Below are 11,596 nucleotides of genomic sequence, written 5' to 3'. Positions count from 1 at the left end.
CTCATAAAGCGCCAATCGGACATGTTATCGTTCAAATAACGCCATATCCTAAACGCGTAATAGCTTTAAAATGCCTGGCCGTAAGCAATCGTTGACTCTTATTATGATTTCAATTAGCAAGCTATCGGTACGCGATACTCGCCTAGGCAGCGATATACACAAGAGTGAGGAGTATAATGAGTGGAATAATACACCGACCTTGTGTTCGTGCTGTTACTGTTTACACAAGAAATCTTTTATCATAATATTGTGAAACAATCGTCAATATCTTGTATTGATACTGCATATGGAAGTTTTCTTTTTATTTCACGACTGGGAAAGCGATCCACGTGGATTTAGTTGAGTTAAATTTGATAGCTATATATGAATGTTTATACGCTGAAGCTTACTTGGTTTATGAACGCTTTATACAAACTTCAAAATCTTTAACGCAAACAGTACACAGTGTATCATTACGTCCGAAAGTCAAGTGCCCTGGAACAAATAGTGAAAACACGTATTTGATATGAGAGGAGGTCAGCTTAATACGCAAGTTTTATCTCATGAGGACTAGAACGTGGATATCTACCTTCGCTGCCATCGGTAAGTCTGGTGAGATATTTCGATTCATAATTGTTTTCATGAATGACAATACATTGTTATCACTTGTAGGATTGTTCACTATGTTAGTGTATAACAGCGAGAGGATATAGCGGTACAAATTGGTACAAAACACAGGCTTGATTATCAACATACCAAGCAGGCGTAGTAACCAAATGTTGTAGTGCTATTTTCCACCGAGACAATACTGTATAATTACTTGATATATGATACAAAATATGACAAATGAATGAAACAATCGATACATAAATACATCAAAGGAGTCGAATACTCAACAAAAAAGTACAGGTTTGGAATTCGAAACAAAAGCATTCCTGCAGTAGGCCGATGTTGCAAATTAGTATTTCTATCATTTCTTCATAAGGGAGGTAACTCGGCGTACACCTTTTACGTTGATTCATATTATGTTGTAGATATAAAAGTTACACAGTACGGAAGTTCCATTAATTGTGTCATCTTCAAAAATATTCTTCATCAGAAGGTATAACTATATATTAGAAATTTAATTACAAATTCAAATATTTAAAACATTTGATTATTAAAGAATCGCAGCTCACTTGAAACAAACGTTATTGTTCAAAGGATGTAAACAATTTTACCTGTTTTCCATTGCATAACCCGTGAGAGCAGACACGATTTTTGGGATCTACTATTTTCTCTTCTTTTCAAGCAGCTGGTTTCTTCCTAATATGTATATGACCTTAGCTGTTAATAGGACGTTAAACAAAATAAACCAAACCAGTATCTTTCCTGTATTTGGCTTTATAGTTGAACGTTGTGTGTTTGAGCTATACAGGTAGTGGGAAAGACTGGTACAGTCGGACTTTTACGCAAGCGTGCCCGAATGTAGCATTTCAGAGTGATAACGCTATAAATGCGTCAGTAAACATATGTGAACAATGTTCCAAACTAAAAAAAAAAATAAGTTATTTTAATTATTATGTTGTTTAATAAACACTGCAAGAAATCGAATATATATTCGCAAAATCAATAATTTCATCTTAGCCGGAAGAAATAATTTCTGTACTTTCAGTGCGCCCAGGAGCGATCGACATATGACGTCATTTTACAATATGATTTGCTGGTTAAATGGCAAGGTTCTGTTGAGAAAGAGATATTGTCGAAATATGCATATCAAGTTGTTTTCGGGCCAGTTTTGATCGAACACTTAAATCGTTCAGCTAAAATCAGACAAAAATCTGACAAACGTTTATGAAAATAGACGCTTTCTTTGTAGATAAAAGTCCAATGTGTTTAAGGATTGTATATATTTTCTTAAGATTTATTTTTTTCTCAAACAATTGATCCTTTATGTGGTTGACACATGAGTCTGATCGATTATATTAACAAACTACTACGCTACGAAAACACGGAAAAGGTTGTGAATAGAAAAAAATTTCTCGATGAATACAATTATGTGCAATAGAATGCTTCGAATGACTAAATCTTAAAAATTACAAGAGTACGGTCACGAGGCAAGTGATAACATTGAATTTAAACATACAATCTATATAAAGTATCAGAGCTCTTTAGATTCATCAACATTCTTTCCCGACAACACACGTAGCATAAAATGTACAACTGCAGCAGTCACAAGACACTATGTAATATTTGCAAGCTATTTAGATTCATCATCATTATTTCGCGACATCACTTACATTTCTCTAACAGTACAACTACAACTGTCAAAAGACACTATGACTGTCATGTTTGTGTCCTTGACAATTGTCAAAAAAAATCGTTCAACGAAACAATTTTGGTCAACATTTCCCGTGAATTAACAAATGTTGATTAAAAGGATCTTCTCCTACATTGAGGGTTTGTTTAAGAACTATGCGGAGGGGTGTAAGTAAAAATCAGTTTAATGACGTCTTTGCAAACAGCAGACGACGTGCGTAATGGTACGTCAAATAAACTTCCAGTTTAAACTTTAACAGGCACATCAAGAGAAAAAAAATCAATGATAGCCTCTTAAACATATAAGAAAAAGAAATTTTTCTATTGAACAAATTGTACTTGTAACACAAATCGGGCTTTAGAAAAAGCTTTTTGGAACAAACAAGAAAGGGTGATCGACGGTAGTGGTAGTGAGGAACTGATGTCGACACGATACAGAAGCATACTGCCGAAGACAAACAGCATGGCTTCTCTCTCGATCAAACTAAAAGCCAATTGTAAGGCAATTTCAAAAGAGATATTAGGAATAAGAAAATGGAATATAAAGAACAGAAACGATGATATTCCAAATTTAGTCGCCTCACTGGAATCATACAAAATAGGGACAACAGGTACTGTTCTTGGGCCCAACCAGTAAGGCAAACGCTCGTTTTAAGTATAGGTAAAATCATCTCAAAATGACAGAAAAGAAACGGACACAAACAACAACTACACCGCTAATCAACAAACAACAACCAAATCGCTAATCAACAAACAACAACCAAACCGCTAATCAACAAACAACAACCAAACCGCTAATCAACAAACAACAACCAAACCGCTAATCAACAAACAACAACCAAACCGCTAATCAACAAACAACAACCAAACCGCTAATCAACAAACAACGACCAAATCGCTAATCAACAAACAACAACCAAACCGCTAATCAACAAACAACAACCAAACCGCTAATCAACAAACAACAACCAAACCGCTAATCAACAACGATTATTGACACCCTTTAAATACAAACATATACAAATATATATATATATATATTAACAAGACTTTGTTAATCTACAAATTTTACAATGGTCAGGATTTGGCATATATATCAATTGTGCCACGACATCGATGAGGAGGGCGGGAATAACACACTCGAAAATTCACGTTATCGATTTTAAATCCGTCAATTAGGTTACTGTCAACGTTAATGGGAACTTTCAAAGGTGGAGGAAGAAAAGCAAAATATTTCTTTTTAACTTTATTTTCAACCTTTGTTTTCAACCATGATGATTTTTAATATTTTGGCGCATATATTTATATATATTTTTTCCAGAAAAAAGTATCAACTTCCTTAGTGTTATATGAATAGTGACAGTATTACTTTCATGTTCAGATATCACATCAAATACTTCTATAGGTAATGCAATCGTTTAACAGTGCGGTGACATTTTGAAGGCCATTCTCCAGATGGTCATTAAAATTGAATGTCGTGTAAAACAACTTAAATCGGCAATGCCATGTGCTAATGCCTTCAAATACTACCTTCGTGACCTTTCAATTAGCATTTACTCAGATTTAAGCTAGCTGGAGAATTGAGCAATATGTCTGAAGCAAAAATTAATCAAAATTATAACCGGATTCTTTTAGATATTATATATACTGGATCTATAATGAAATTTATTTTCAAAATGTGTTACTCACTTGAGAGTCTTTTGAACAATAAAATTCAGAGAAAGCTGACTATTAATGAGTGTGTGGGGCTCGGGTTCGAGGAATTCTCAACCAGCCGTGTATCGTCATTGTACTTATGTTTGGTAATTGACCAGACTCAGCTTCCTTGGTGACCAGATCTTCATGCAGACTATTGGGAAACCATGGAAATAAAATGCGTGCCTTTGTTACAATATTGACGATGTGTTATTTTTAAGTATCAAAAACTTAAATGATCATGTCGATCGAAATAAACTGTATAACTTGAAATCAACAACACTATAGATTATTTAACAACAACCAGCAGGTACATAAAAATATATAAACGTGCTGATTTAAATTCCCGTCTATTAATTTTCGATTTCTAGATAGCAACATACCTGCTTTCACTACCTACGCTGTTGACATGTCCCAGTTGATTCGACATTCAAGGGCTTGTTCCCATTATCATGAGTTCCCTGACATATGACTACTGCCGGACAATTTAACAACACAACGTTTCGAGAGATGTTGGTTGATGAAGTCCATTAGGAAGTTTATGGTCGGCATCCTGATCTAATTTGGAACTATCCTATTTCTAGTTCTCATTTATAGAATGTGATTTAAATCCAGATTTTACCTATATTTCAATGTCGGGTGTCGTCGATGAATCAGAAGACATTTAATATTTTTCGGAATACTTCTTCTTTTTGATGGATCTCTATGAAAATCTAAATTATTTTTTGTCCTCGTTTTTTTCATGTTTAATTAAGTTCTTGTTACAATGTCTGTATTTTCACCTTCTTAAATCTCACTATTTTCAGGAATACTTCTTTTTTATGGATCTCTAAAAAAGCCTATATTTATTTATTATTTATTTTAAATTTTTTTTGGTCCTCGTTTTTTCTATTTTGAATTACGCTGCTCTTATTATGTCTGTATTTTTTTTCACATACTATTTTTTCTATCACTCGGGTCAATCATACAATGCTGTGATTTTGCTTGACGATGAGTGTGTGTGCTTTTTGCATGTGTGTGGTTGTATATTGTGTCAAGACCGATTATAAGATGATAAATGATACGTAGTAACAGACTCCTTAAAGATTACGATTGTTTACATTGTAAAGGTAACATTACTACATAGCAGGTACATACGCTGACTACATGTAGGTATCAACATTCTTGTCTTAGGATTGTACATTTGTATATCGTCACTAACTACCTGGTAAGTAACGTTTAAATAACTACATATAAACTAGCTTAAGTTACTCCTCCGATATCAATTTAACTTTATATTGCCGTAAAATGTTTATCCTAAAATAACCGTTAAACGATGTGTATTTCAAATCAGCCTGGACAGTATCTCATCCGCCATTTTGTTTTCTTTTTTTTCAGGTTTTTATTCCTCCGATCATGGTAATTATGGTCGTACAAGGAATTTCTAGAGTTATTACAGTTTTCCGATATTTTCCTGAAAAATTATCATATATATTCCATGGTGATTTATGAGAATATACAGAATGTACAAGAACGATTTTCCGTTACATTAATCTATACTGAATTCTACATGGACTGCCTCCAAATCCGTGTTCCCGTTAAGATAAAGAATGGAGGGCCATGTTATTCTAACCATTCACGATTTTCCAGTCAAGTAAAACAGGAAACATTCCAATGCAATATCGCAGATTAGTTACAATCAGAGACGTAACTCAATTTACAAATCAATCGAAATCTGCTTAGATCACGGCAGCATAATAAACATTGAAGAGTTCCAAAAGGGGGAATAACAACTAAACATATTATTTGATCGTAAAAACTTTCTTACTAATTCTTGTCCTAACGTCGTCCGAAAATTATATTCTTTGTTTCCGTTAATTTGATATCCAATTGTTATATAATCGTTGAATGTGTTTACAAGTGGCGTTTCTGGAATAAATACCAATATCATACTTCAAAATTTATTCATGTTCTGTAGTCAGTGCCGACGACCGTCATTTGTAAATGTCACTTTCTGACTATAAATCATATAACTGATCATTTGTTTTTACATTTAAATTAAATTCGATCCTAGTGTATAGAATAATCCAACATTAGTAATGAGAAAAATCCCCCTTATGTAACAAAATAAAGTCCCACGGTGAACCTGCTATCATCTTGCTGTTGCCGAATCATATTAATTTTCATTTTTATCAAAACCAGATTATATTGCCAAGACGGCCATTACCTCAAAGGCGTATTCATTTAAAGTGGACGATATATTGAATTGTTGGAGGAGGTTTAAAAGAAATATACGCCTTTTATATTCCTCATGGTATGTTTGGTCGAATTTAGAAAGAAACTTGCGTTTTTTTCAGTACCGATATTTAAGAAATTCAAGAAATGTCATTAAACATTTAGATTGAAGTTTTACATGATTTTCCCTGTAGTTGGCTGTGCTCTATCATTGGATGTATTGGAGTTTGTGTTTCGTCAATCTCAATGGCATTTCCGTGTGTGTTGTATACCTTAACTCATGTCACACTTGGCGTATTGACAGGCCTTAATATAGCACTTATCCAATAGCGTATGTAGCACTGCGAGTTCTTCTGACGGTTTTGATATTAGAACTTACAGCGAAGACGTCAGTATGCGTGAATGGTTGGAGAATACCAATACCCATTCTTAACCATGCATGACCAATTATCCCATGTCAAATAATGATTATTACGTAATCAGTAGTTTTACATATAAGTCATACTATAACAACAACAGTATACAGTGTTTATTTTATCAGACATGTAAATATATGCCACAGTAGATATACTTCTTAGGTGCCAAAGGTTAATCACGGCTTGTTACATGTTTTCATTAATTTGAATAATGACACGGCTAATAATCTTCACATACACTGGACGTTATTTTGATTATGAATATTCTGAAATTATGAAATATATTGAATTATAGGTATTTTGCTATGTTGACATTTCTTTCGACTTTTTATTTTTGCGGTCGCTGCTTTTTCAGCATCAACACTTTTCGACAATTAGCTTCACTAACGAGTTATAGCAGGACGAATCAGCTGTATGGTGAAGATGGTAAGGTTTAATTCATTTGCTCTACTGTATCCAACTCTCGGATGTATTGAAATGTGCTGGTAGCACCAGTGTATTTTTCTAAACCTCTTATAATCATTGAAAACACCTGCCATTGAAGCCCTGAAAATTACACCAACAAGAGTTTTTTTTAAATAAGTAATGAACTAGCGAAAGTTTCATGAAGGTTTAAAGTAAACTGATATTTCAGATAAGGTATTCATATCAATATATGATGATAGAGGTAGAGATATCTTTTACCAGGAGAACATTGAATACTAAGATGAACGCTGTTTACCATACACAAAGAAGGCAATGTCAGTCTATATATTATAAAAGCTACCTGGTCCATTTCACGTTGAATGCTTAAGATAAGCACAGATAGCTGAAAACATTTGTGAATTGTATACATGAATCTATCAACAGTGCGGGAGTGTTGTAGCATTTCATTGTACCAGTCTGTTACATAATGTAAACAATGTGATAAATATATACGGATTGATATTTCTTATAAACAGCAACAAAAGTAGTGAAACTATCTGATTTTCCTTCACTTTTCAAATGACCGACGAAATATGTCAAGGTTTCTCGACATTCATACTTTTACATTTTCTTCAAAATTGTCAAATAAAAAGGCATAACAATTGTATAAATATTTCGGTATCATTGTATTTATAATTGTATCTTTATGAACTGAGGATATTTATTATGCTAGTGTCTTGTTTAAATCTCGCCTCAATGAAGTCAGAATGGCTTCTACCTCGACTGCGACAAAGGGCTTTAAACTGCTGAATACTGAATTTGACTGAGTAAGGACTGGTAAGACGGTTAATTGCCCTTGTGTAGTCCAATTATCTGTAAACTAGGCCGTCATACTATCTCACCTATTACAATTACGTAAGTCTTTTAACAATCAAACTTAATCAAACTTATCTTAGTGTATACAAAGTCCATGTACATATAATCACAAAGATATCAAATTGTCGCCTCTATGTGCAACAGGCAACATACATGTTCAGGGAATAATTATATAACCGGTTTTACACGAGATAGAGAATCTGCTGTCCGATCGCAATGCCTGTTTCAATTTGATCTACAAGTCGGATATACGGGTATATATCCATGTTTCCCTCGGACGTTTGAAGTATTGCGTATTTAGGGAATAAAGTGAAATACAAATTTCAATATTTTTTAAATTGTCTGTTGTTCGCAAGATAAAATTCACCTACACGTCGGCAGTTTACCTGTCTGTTCACGATTGTGTAAATGTTCGTGATCATCCATATGTTAAATCCTATTAATTTAAACGATATTTATTCACGGGTTTCATGTTTTGTCCACATGGACGTCTACTTATCTGTAAACTAATACCTTCGTTGACACGTTTTCTTTTAACCAACCTCTTAGTAATTGTCAGAGTCCGGATCGATCTACATTGATTTTGCTACAAGTTGACGGCTAACGAAACACAAATGTTTGCATTAAAACAACACAAATTATGCAATTTCTATCGGGTGTATTAAAAGAAGCCATATTCCGTTATCAACATACCCATGCTTGACTTCTAACCTTTTTAATTTAAACATACATACATGTTAAGTGATATCTGCCTGTGGATGATGTCTGAATACGTCTTTTTTTATAAATGATTGCTTAACTCATATGAAAAACCCTATCTTGGCAATATACAATAAGGATTCCACATTCCGGATAAACAATATATTGATTTTTGATTTTTTGTATCAATCTTGATAGTTGAGGTACATGGGCGTTGACTCATGCATGTTGGGGTCAAAACGGACTAACCTTTACAACATGGAATTTTCTGAATGATAGCGGGCTATCGCTTCCTTTTGATAAGGAAAGAGAAAGATATTACATGCAGTTGACCTATTGTAGCACAATTGATCTTCACACTTGGTGCATTTACCATTGTTGTTCATCTTTCATCCTACACGGATTTGTACAAAGACACACAGGATATTAGAACCCTTCAAAGCAAGTTGAGAGTTAAATACAGCAGAGCTCAAATGAATTAAACTGCATCATACAGCTTTCTTGTCATTTTAGGATCCGGCAGTGCTGTTAAGAGCCTAAAGTGTTTACTAGGAGTCATTACGCCTTTCTTGAAGGGGAATGAAACTCTAGCGCGTGCGATTGATCTATTGTAAAATTATATATCTTCGCGCGTGCGTCTCTTTTATCAATGTCGTAGATTTATCCTACAGGTTTGGTAACCATTATATAGCCTTGTTCTCAAATAGATATTCTAGCTCGACTTTATTACTTTGCTATTCCATGAATAATACTTTTTACAATAAAACTTCAAATTCATTTCAGGAACATCAACATCCATTAATTAGAATGTCAAACACCAAACAAAATTCACGAATCACATCGACCATATTGATGTGTTTCTAACAAATAGCGTGCAAAGTATGAATAATTACAGCGAGTATATTCATTACAGAATGAAAGACGTTTAACTTGTAAGCACAATGGGTAATCAGACAGCCATACCACTTAGAGCTTCTTCGACTTTAAGGTCTAAGTAACATGCCATTGTTTATTTTAATTTCACAAATTCAGCATTTACTCAGGTCTCTACTATGATTTTAATTAGTATGCTCATTGATGTAAATAAAGGGGCTTGATATCGGTATTGCTATTTCTACTATCTATTTACTAAGTGTTGCTATTAACACGCAAGTATTTTACTGACGGTGTTAAAACCACGAGTTATGGGCACTGTCCTTTATAGTGCATCACACTGAAATGTCACACATTAAAAAGGTAGCAGGATACGTTCACCCGGACCACAGATACATTACACAGACAACAGGCCGGGCACCAATCATTACCGATAAATAAAACAATTAATCTTAAACTGAGAGTAGCAAATACATGTTTTATGGTGGTGGTGATTTTGGTGGTTGTGCTACTAGGGCAAACTTAACAACATATGATTTCTGAACTTATATGATAACTAGTTGTTTTCCAGTATTGATCTTTCGATAATAGTTTGTTTTGATTTATTGTCCTCGTAATAGCTAAGATCAAATGAAGCGATGGCCGCGGGCGTTATTAAAGAATCAAATTTTCTTTATGACTGTTACTGCAGTGCTCCTTTCTAAAGTCTCGATTGACAAAACAAAATATGCTTGCATGACCAGGAAGAAATAAAGTGTATACATTTCATAGCATTGTAAACGTAAATAATTTTGCAAAACAAACTTTAGAGCATTCCGAGTTTTCCAGATAAGCGCGTTGATGAATTGGTGTGCTCAAAATATTGTCTATAAAACGTTATATAGAAAGTCCTATTAGCGCAATTCTATTGAGCGTGGTACAGTGTTAATTTTGGCCTTTCCATTGTTATTTTCATTTTCTTGTCAATCGACAGTCAATTATACTTGTGTTCTTGTCATTAGCATTTGTCATATGAAAAAATATATGTACTCATTTTTGTTTATGCATTTTTTTTGTAACAGATGATTTAGAACTGTTTAAGCTTTAATTAACACATCAACATTCAGGTTGCCATCTTTCTTAAATAACAAACAATATTCCAATCTTACTATAACAACTAGTCTAAATCCTTACTAACTGACACAATGATATTTGTCTGGGAGGCGTATATTGGTTATAACACTTACTTTGCTAGTCAGCTAGACATGACGCAAATATATCTGGTTATTTGAGGTTATTTGATTTTCGGCAAGTTTCGCACAAAAATATGGATCGCACGCGATGCTTATTAAGCACACTTAAATATCGGTTAATTTAGCACCAATGATCATTGCCTGGAAAGTATATCTGAAAGTAGGTTCGTAGAACAGAATCATGTTGATGTCTGGATAATCTAATTGTGGTTGTACTAATGGACCATCTATGTATGGAATTGTAGAACTGGCAACTCGCAATTCGTGATGTATACTGACTTGTATCAAACAGAATGAAATTGACAATCCGTTGCATCACATAGAATGAAATCGACAATTCACTGCAGCTTTACCATAGTTTTTGTCGGTTAAACATGTTAAACGTTAGTGCTGTATTCGCGAACAGATGAAGAATAACTCATTAAGGTTAAAAGAACTTCTTTTTTTTAAATCATTAATAATATTTTTTTCTAAATCGTAATATTTGATTTGATGGTTACAAACCTTCAAGATTTAGAACGGGCATCTTCACGGGGAAAATGCATAATATACTTATCTTGTCGAAATATCTCACATTTAACATTCAATGAAAGCCAAGTTTCCAATGAGAGCTGCTTAAGTGGCCGCGGTGGCCGAGTGGTTAAGGTGTTCCTACACTTTATCACTAGCCCACCAACTCTGGGTCGCGAGTTCGAAACCCACGTGGGATATTTGCCTGGTACTGACCGTAGGCCGGTTGTTTTTTTCGGGTATTCCGGCTTTCCTCCACATCCAAAACCTGACACGTCCTAAAATGGTCTTGGCTGTTAAAAGAATGTTAAGCAAAATAAACCACAACCACAAAAGCTGGTTTTCCCGTTGACATAATAACGAGAGTAGGAATAAACATGTGATATTTCAGTGTGTTGT

The 11,596-nt window shown here is 34.1% G+C and overlaps 1 protein-coding gene across 3 annotated transcripts in view; it reads left to right on the top strand.

The window, feature by feature from the left end:
* Nucleotides 1-277: 277 nt before the first annotated feature.
* Nucleotides 278-11,596, top strand: part of LOC117344348 (secretin receptor-like) — a 118,965-nt gene continuing 107,646 nt past the window's right edge. Inside the window, exon 1 of one of the 3 annotated variants that reach the window (XR_004536151.1) lies at nt 278-582. The gene's annotated coding sequence lies outside the window, so the exon portion shown is untranslated. The remainder of the gene's footprint in view (nt 583-11,596) is intronic. The other 2 variants (XM_033907088.1, XM_033907087.1) reach the window with 2 other exon arrangements.

The sequence above is a fragment of the Pecten maximus genome, chromosome 15, assembly GCF_902652985.1.
Source record: "Pecten maximus chromosome 15, xPecMax1.1, whole genome shotgun sequence".
Classification (NCBI taxonomy): domain Eukaryota; kingdom Metazoa; phylum Mollusca; class Bivalvia; order Pectinida; family Pectinidae; genus Pecten; species Pecten maximus.
This window is presented reverse-complemented; position numbering and strand designations above follow the sequence as displayed.